Source organism: Carcharodon carcharias, chromosome 1, assembly GCF_017639515.1.
Source record: "Carcharodon carcharias isolate sCarCar2 chromosome 1, sCarCar2.pri, whole genome shotgun sequence".
In the NCBI taxonomy this organism is placed as follows: Eukaryota; Metazoa; Chordata; class Chondrichthyes; order Lamniformes; family Lamnidae; genus Carcharodon; species Carcharodon carcharias.
The window spans coordinates 1,508,344-1,517,402 of NC_054467.1; the positions used below are offsets into that span (position 1 = coordinate 1,508,344).

General features: G+C 41.7%; 1 protein-coding gene across 2 annotated transcripts in view; it reads right to left on the reverse strand.

Annotated features, from left to right (window-relative positions):
- bdh2 (3-hydroxybutyrate dehydrogenase, type 2) overlaps positions 1-5,258 on the reverse strand; it is a 75,778-nt gene extending 70,520 nt beyond the window's left edge. For both annotated transcript variants that reach the window (XR_005943501.1, XM_041191164.1), the window contains exon 1: positions 5,119-5,258. The gene's annotated coding sequence lies outside the window, so the exon portion shown is untranslated. The remainder of the gene's footprint in view (positions 1-5,118) is intronic.
- Positions 5,259-9,059: the final 3,801 nt, after the last annotated feature.

The window sequence follows — 9,059 nt, forward strand, 5'->3', positions numbered from 1 at the left end:
TGCTCTGAGTTACCTTCTGAAGCTGTGATTGCACATCATGCAAAGAGCTGAACCCAGAAATATAGTTTAGTTCAGCGTTGTTCAAATTGTACATGTGCAAACTTATGTTGGGCACAGGGACAATATCAAAATTTGCCCCGAAAAGTCTTGAATTTATTAAGTGCTGTACCTTGTAATTATGGGAAATATGAGAATAACAGAATGCAAATTTATACAATGCCTCATTATAACTGCAGGACAACCTAAAGCAATTCATATCCATTTAATTATTTGTGCAGTGACCATCATTGTGTAGCCGAATATGGCAGTCCTCTCATGGGCAAAGCTCGCAAGTTTGTTGATACTCAGCAAGCAGAAGCAGCTTTGTTGGCTCAGGCACATTCTCAGGATGAAAGATGGTGCAATATCTAAGGATTTTCTGTATGGAGAAGTAGCTGGAGCCAAATGACCAGTAAGATGCCCAAAGCTTCGTTTCAAGGATGCTTACAAGTGTGACACAAAGACCCTAAACACTGATTTTCACATCTGGGGGGCACTAGCTGATGACAGAGGAAAAAGGCAACATCGCCTATGGGCTGGCATGTGCCAACATGACAACGCCAAAACAACTCACAAGGGCACCTACAACCTCTGCGTATGCGAAACTTGTGGCAGAACCTGCCACTCATGAATTAGTCTCTGCAGCCATCAGCAAAAATGCACCATATGAAGCAAATCCTTCATGGATTTGATTTGCTGCACATCCATCTCACGCAGATGGAAGGATGCCGACAATGTCAATGTAACAGTCAGCGCGCACAGAACAATTTCCCACAAATATTACATAACCAGCCAGTCTGAAAAAACCTTTCAAGCAAATTCCTCTTCTGCAGTGATTGCACGGTCTTCCTCAGTGATAGCTGAACACTGAGTTGGCCACCAGATTGGTTATGGGAGTTAAGAGTTTGTGGTGGGGTGTTGGTTTGGTTGCAGGGGGAGGGCAATTTCCACTCTAATTCTTTCATTTCAATAATAATTTTGGGACTTTACTATCTTGGAAACAGATGAAACTGGATCTAAGCAAGCCCATGTGGCATTGCACCTTAAGAAGGATGTACTTACTTTGGAGGGATTACATTGCAGATCCACCAAAATGATACCAGGGTTCAAAGGGTTTTACTATGAGGACATGTATCATAAACTAGGATAAACAACATGAAATGCTGGTAATACTCAGCAGGTCTAGAAGCTTCTGTGCAATGTTAACTCTATTTCTCTCTCCACAGGTGCTGCCAGATCTGCTGAGTATTTCCAGCATTTTCTGTTTTCAATTCAGATTTCCAGCATCTGCAGTATTTTGTTTATGTTGCTGTAGTGTTTGTAGTCCCTTGAGAATAAAAGGCTGCTCTTATGGAGGTTTTTAAAATCATAAAGTGATTGATAGTTTCTCTGCATCAATCCTACTTCCTCTGGTGAGGCAATTCAGAACAAGAGGGTAGAATCTTAAATTTAGAGCTAAGCTGTTCAGGCATAAAATCAGGATGCATTTCTTCACATGAGTGGAAATCTCTCTCCCCTAAAGGCTGACACTTTCAAGACTGAGTTCATTATTAGATTTTTGCTTATTAAAGGCATCAAGGGGTCAAAAGAGGGTAAATGGGGTTGAGGTACATGATCATCCATGATCTAACTGAATGCTGAAACAGTCTTGAGGGCTGAATGCCCTACTTCAGTTCTTAGGTGTTAAGACAGATTAAGGACCACTTCAAAGAGAGTTGGCTGTCTCACAGATTTCAATTACAAGAGTAGTACCGAAAGCATCATAAGATTAAGTATTACAACACTTCATGCATAGACCATTAGAAAGGAAAGAATTATAGCAAGTCATTAAGATAAGAAGCACTTTCTATTTTGGGAATAAATTAAATTGCTCTTTAAAATGTCTCTCTCTGACCAAGCTTTTGACCATTTTAGAAGTGTGAGATGATGTACTTTGGCAGAAGGGAATCGGGAGAGGCAATATAGACTTAATGGCACAATTCTAAAAAGTGTGCAGGAACAGAGGGACCTGGGAGTGCATGTGCATCGATCTTTGAAGGTCGCAGGACATATTGAGAGTGATTAGCAAAGCATATGGGATCTTGGGCTTCATAGAAAGAGGTACTGAGTGCTAAAGTAGGGAAGTTATCCTGAACCTTTATTAGGGTCGCCAACCCAGGCTGGACACATTCCAGGAAATATTGGCAGCAGTATCATCACGGAAACCTGGCAGTGTGGTGTGAGCGATTTTGGGGTGGTGGTGGGTGACTCTTCAAAATGGGCAGGTCACCTACCCATTTTGTTGAGAAATAAATTCAGCATCTGAAAACTATCCACTCAACAGAATGAATTTGCAACTTGCTACATTTAAAGAGTAGCGAAAACAATGACTATTCACCACACTAAACAGATAAACACCTTAACTATTAAAACTTGCAGATGCATGTTGTTCTTTTCTGATCTCATTTCTGTTCCATGTTATAAATGTTGACATCTCTCATCATCTCAGCTACTTTTAATTTGTTTTTTTTACATGATTCAGTTTCTTTTAGTCTCTCAAAAGCCCTTCACATCTGTACACAAATAAACCTTGCTGAAGTCAAAACCCCATGAGCACTTTAAAAGTGGAAATGAAGTCTTGCGAGGCAAAGATGTTACTTTTCACACAATAAATCTAAAACAGCCACAACTAAAACCTGTTTGTTTTATAATACAGACAGAACTCACGAGAACATGCACGCCTGTAACTGAAATTCAGTGAAGAAAGGATTTCCTGCCAGGACCTACCAGAAGGGAATCTTGCATGTTTCTGTGCACAAGCACAGTAAAATGCAGCATGCTACAAATTGAGCTGGAAGATGTGTCCATGTGACACACTCACCAAGAATAGAGAATGCTGAAAATACACAATATATGTACTGAGAAAACAGCATTCCAATCTCCCACAATGTTTTCTCTGGCCACCAGAAGATTTATGCCGATTCCAGGAGACTCCTGGCCATTCTGGGTTAGGCCCCAACCAGAGCATTGTATCCAGTTCTGGTCACCACACATTAGGAAAGATGTGAGGGTCCTTAAGAGGGTGCAGAGGAGATTTACCAGAACGGTTCCAAAGATGGGCAGGGGGTGGGGGGTTTAGTTACAAGGTTAGGTTGGAAAACTGGGATTTTTCCTTCAAGTTAAGGAGATTGAGGGGAGTTTTGATAGAGGTTTACAAGATTATGACAGGCTTAGATCAGGTAGACAAGGAAAGCTCGTTCCATTAGCTGATGATACACTGACTAGGAGATGCAGATTTAAGATTTTGGGCAAGAGATGTGGGGGAATGTGAAGGAAGAACTTTTTTATGCAGCGAGTAGTGACCTGGAACTCTCTGTTTCTGCTTCCACTATCCTCGTGGGCAATCAATGGTTTCAAAATGAAATTGGATGGGCGATTGAAGGAAATAGACTTCCAGGGCATTGGGCATCGAACGGGGGAATGGAACTGACTGGATAGCTCTACGGAGAGCTGGCATGAACTCGATAGGCCAAATGGCTTCCTTCTGTGCTGTAAATAACTATGATCTGTTATAATATCTCCTTATATAGCTCAGCAGCTTTTTTAATAATGCTTCTGTCAAGCACCTTGGGATGTTTTATGTTATAGATGCTATTTAATGCAAATTGTTTTTGATTACAGCCTTGAACTGATGTACACTGGCCATAAAGCAGAACTAAAATTAGCCCCAGCTCTAGAATAGAATCATAGAATGTTTGCAGCACAGAAGAAGGCCATTCAGCCCATTGTGTCTCTGTGAGAGCAACTCACCCATTTTTCTCTGCAGACTGGCAATTTTTTTTCTTTTCAGATAATTATCCAATTCTCTTTGAGGCCTTGATTGAATCGCCTCAACCAAATTCAGGCAGTCCATTCCAGATCCTAACCACTTGCATATTAAGAAAGATTTTCCTCGTGTCACCGTTGCTTCTTTTGCCAATCACCATAAAATTGGTGACCTCTGTTTCTAAACCTTACCACCAGTTAGAATAGTTTCTTTCTATCTACTTCCCAGACCCCTCAAGATTTTGAACACCTCTATCAAATCTCCTCTTAATCTTCTTTTCTCCAAGATGTCCCAGCTTCTCCAATATATCCATTAACTGAAGTTCCTCATCCCCTGTGCCATTCACATTCTTCCAAAAGCATAGTCCCCAGGACTGGACACAATACTCCAGTTTGCACCCTTAATCCCTGTGCCATAGTGGTAACCTGACTGGTAACCTCAGGCACTGCAGCTGCCTCCAATGCGTTTTTCAGTCTTATGTTATCTTCAATGGAATGCACCTCAATATTTAACCACTTATCATGTGAATTTTTGACAGGATTCCTATACAAACAAGGAGTAGGAGTAGGCCATTCAGCCCCTCAAGCCTGCTCTGCCATTTAATAAGATCATGGCTGATCTGATAGTAACCCGAAATCTGCATCCCACCCCACCCCCACCCCCCCCATAACCCATTCCTTATATGTAAAATGCAAACACTCCAAATTTTATCTTAATCTTACTTAAAAGTTGATTTTACATAAATAGATTGTAAACCCTTTTTTATATACGCAATAAAACAAAAGAAGTAGCTGCATTTTCCACAGATCTTTCACATCTTTGGAAATAATCGGAAAGGCCCAGAGGCTGAAGATGAAAGTTCAGCATTCAAGGTGAAAGCGGCAAAGCAATATCGGATTATCACATCCCCGGAATCACTTCCTGGGTTAGGACAGTCTTATTTCTTTTTTATTATTACTGATAGTGCCCGTGCAAAACAACGCGTCTCAACCTTCTGATCCACGTCAGTTCAACACTAGGTACTGCAGAAGAAATGACCATTCTACGCCCTAGGGTAATACAGTAACTCATTGGCCAAATCATCAGGAACAGCATCAATCAATATATGCTGTACTCTGTTTAAAACACTCGGCAGACTTTACAAGTCACCACGGCGCTAAAATAGGCTGCAGAGAGCATTTTGCTCTCAACACTTAAATATAATTAAGGGTAGCTGCTCTTTTCAGCTGCGGCCGAGGTTCCCAGTGCGGCAAAGAATATTCCCTACTCCTTACCGTGCGGTCTAAAAGGTAATTCAATTTTCCAACTTTCTTCCGTCAAGGACTTAAGTGGAATTTGTACTGTGGGTTTATTGAGGAAGCAGATTTGTACGAACTACAGACCCCGCCAGTCCTTGCACCCGCATCCGCTCCCAGACGTTGCTGTAATGCTCTATGAAACTTCATCATATAAAAATTAGACACAAGATCGCTACTTGGCTGCCAAAGCCTTTGCTCTTCAAACTAGCTTCCTGCAGAAGCTACAACCTGGAATAGCGGTGGGGGAACCACTGCCCTGGATGGGACGAGAGCTCTGTTATCAGCTTCATGGAGCTGCTTTCGAATGTCGCTTCAGCTCCTCAGCGCAGAGGCAGATACAATTCAGGGGTTTAACTGCGGAGCTAACGCTATTTTTTTGCTTGTTCTTCTTCTCTTCCTAATGACTCCTATACTAATCATACAACACAGAATGAGGCTATTCGGCCTTATCTGCCCTCTGAAAAAGCTTCTCACTCGCCAGAGAATCCTTACAGGACAGGAGGCGGCCATTCGGCCCACCGTGGCTCTCCTAAGAAGCGGTTCACTACTGACACTCCTCAGGCCTCTCCCCACATTCCTTCTGTTCAGATATTTAGAATATGTAGAAAAATTTGCAGCACAGAAAGAGGCCACTCTGCCCATCATGTCTGCATCAGCCAAAAATCAAGCCATCCAGCCTCATCCCACTTTCCAGCACTTGGTCTGTAGCCCTGGAGGTTCCAGCACTTGAGGTGCAAATCCAGACACCTTTTAATGGAGTTGACAATTTCTGCCTCTACTACCCTTTCAGATGGTGAGTTCCAGACCCCCACAATCCTCTGGGTGAAGAAATATTTCTTCATTTCCCCTCTAATCCTTCTCCCAATCACTTTAAATCTATGCCCCCTAGTTGCTGGCCTCTCCACTAAAGTAAATGGGCCTTCCCATTGTTGTAGGGTGGCCGACTTGTACTATTAATGATAGGGTTGATCTGCAAACACTTCTTGAGTGGAAACATTAAGTTTATTTACAATATACTCAACAGCAACTAAACATGTGCTTTTTACTCCAACTCCATCTCTACATTGACTATGGAGCTAGCCTGTGCTACTCTCCTATTGGTTACTACAGATCATGTGATCTTCCTTAACAAGTATTATTCTTAAAGTACATTACACACTAAATAAAACCATTATTACTACATTCCTCGCCTTTTAACACGGCTATACATATATTTAGAGGTACATATTTTTCAAGGCAACATAGTATTTGCACTGGGTAAGGGGCTTACAAGTTCAGTCTTTCAGGTGGTTTCCTGGTATGTGTGGAATGTCGCAGCTCCACAACTTCAGATTCTTTGTCCTGAATCTCCTTTTCTGGAGTTGCTTGAACTTCAGGTGCTTTGGTGGGCACTTGCAGTTCTGTATCCTCAACTCTTACAGGAACATCAGACACATCTGTCCTGGGTTTAGTATCCTCAATAGGAAACACAGACCCGGTCATGGTCACTGGTGGAATCAAATCTTGGTGATTTGTCTCTCTCTTCCTTAAATGGTCACATGTTTACAGATGATCCAGGCTTCCACCTCCACATAGTAAGTTAGAGGTCCAGTCACTGCACTTATTTCACTCAGTAACCACTTTAGTTGTTCCCCAAAGTTTGTCACGTATACTGGCTCTCCCACGGTAAATTTCCTCTTCCGACTATGTCAGTCGTATCTGGTTTTCTGGCTTTCCTGACTCCTCCCACCTTCCCCTCTAAATTCAGCATTATTAGGCTCAATCTTGTTCTGAGATGGCATTTCAACAATAGCTCGGCAGTTAATAACCTGTATTAGGGGTAGTCCTGAAAGCTTGCTAGCTTGGTTGCCAAGGAATCACCAGTTAGCTTTTTCATGCCTGCCTTGAACGTTTGAAATGCCCTTTTGGCCAGTCTGTTTGAGGAAAGGTAGTATGAAGCAGTTTTCACATGAGTGATACCGTTCAAGCTGATAAACCGTTGAAACTCAGCGCTCGTATTTGCCGGGCTGTTATCGGAAATGACTACTTCTGGTAGCCCCTGAATTGCAAAACTCTGATGTAGTCTCTCAATTGTAGCACCCGCGTAAGTGACTTCACCTCATATACATCCAGCTATTTTGAATGGGCATCAACAATGAGCAGAAACATTGTTCCCAGGAAAGGTCCAATGTAGTCAAAGTGTAACCACACCCAAGGTCTACCTGGCCACTCCCATGGGTATAATGAAGTTGTTACTGACAACTTTTGCAGTTGCTGACATTGTACACATGGCTTTACTAAACTCTCTATTTCGCCATCCATCCCAGGCCACCATAGACAGCTGCATGCTATGGTCTTCATTCAGGAAATTCCTGGATGGGCATTGTGTAATTCAATTAAAAGTGGCTCCCTTCCCTTTGGAGGAACTGTCACTTGTGCTCTCCACAATAGGATGCCATCCTGGCTGGTTATTTCATGTCTTCTGTTGAAGTACGGTTTCATTTAATCAGATATGGGCTCCTGAGACCAACCACGTAGCACTTGTTCTCGTATTTGAGATAGGACTAGGTCCCGACTTATCCAGTCTCTGATCTGTTGAGCACATACCGGCAAGGAATCTAAGAAATTTAACAATAAAACCAGTTCCTCTGGAACTGGGACGTGCTCATCATTTTTTTGTGAAGGTAAACGACTAAGGGCGTTGGCATTTGCAATTTGATTGCCAGGTCTATGTACGAAAGTGTATTCGTATGTTGCCAGAATGAAGGCCCTATTAGTATTTCTTTATCTTCTTTCTATGTGCCTTCTTTCTAGCGCAGACTTTAATCTCGGCCTTCTTTTTGACTTCACTATTGGTCAGATTTCTCTCAGATGCAAGCTCAACTTGTCTGAGCTCAGTGGCTGAATCTCCCAAAATTTCAATAGCTGTCTGATTCTTGGAAAATTCTGCTACTTTTGTTTCCAAAGTTACTTTGGCTTCATCTGTCTGATTCTTCAGCTCTTCCATCTCTTTTTTGTATTTATTTGCTGCCTCCTGGGAAATTGAGCATTGTTGTTTCCTCTCTGCCAACTCATTCTTCAGTTTGTTCAAAGAGATGCTGAATTCTTTCTGTTTCTCTTCATACTTTTCCAGAGGTATAAACTTTGACCTGAGGGGATCTTGCAGTGTGTGAAGGTCTTTCAACAAGTTTTCTTTTTCCCTGCAAAGGTTGTTCAACTCGTCTCAAACTCTGTCATCAAGCAGGGTCTCTTTCAGTTTCTTCTGCTCTTATTCCAGGTTTTGGCTTAAGACAGGCTGCATTTCTTCAGGTTGTTGAGTCCTTACACACTTCTTTTTCAGAACAGGAACACTTCCAGCTTCCTTTTGGAATCTCAGTGGCCAATCAAGGTTAATTCCCCTTAGCCAATTTTGCCCCAGAAGGCTTGGTCCTCTGCCTCTCAATACTAACACTGATAGCTTCCATAACCGCTTACTCCGCTTATGCCTTTTACTTGAATGTCTTCACCTGTATAGGTTTTTAACTTGCTGTTCATTTCAAATTTAATTGATGTTCACCATTATTCTAATATCTGAAGGTATGTTCCCCGATTACTGTAGTGAGGCTCCCGTGTCTACTTTCATTTTAACAAGTTTGCCATTAACTTTCACTGTGACAAATATTGGTTCTGTCTTTCTAACTTTCAGATTAAACAACGAGTAAATGCCTGAATTTGTTGTTTCAGGCTCTTCTACATTGTAGATTTCACTGGGCTTCTTCTTTTGTTTTCAAGCCTGCTTGAATCTTTCCTTGCACTGCTTCATTATATATCCATTCTGTGACCATAGTGGCATTGATTTTTTTAAACTGCTAATCGCTAAAAGACTGATTGTTTCCCTCTATTAAAATTATTTTTTGATTTTGCTGCTAAGTTATTTTTCTTTATTCTTCAGCTAGTAG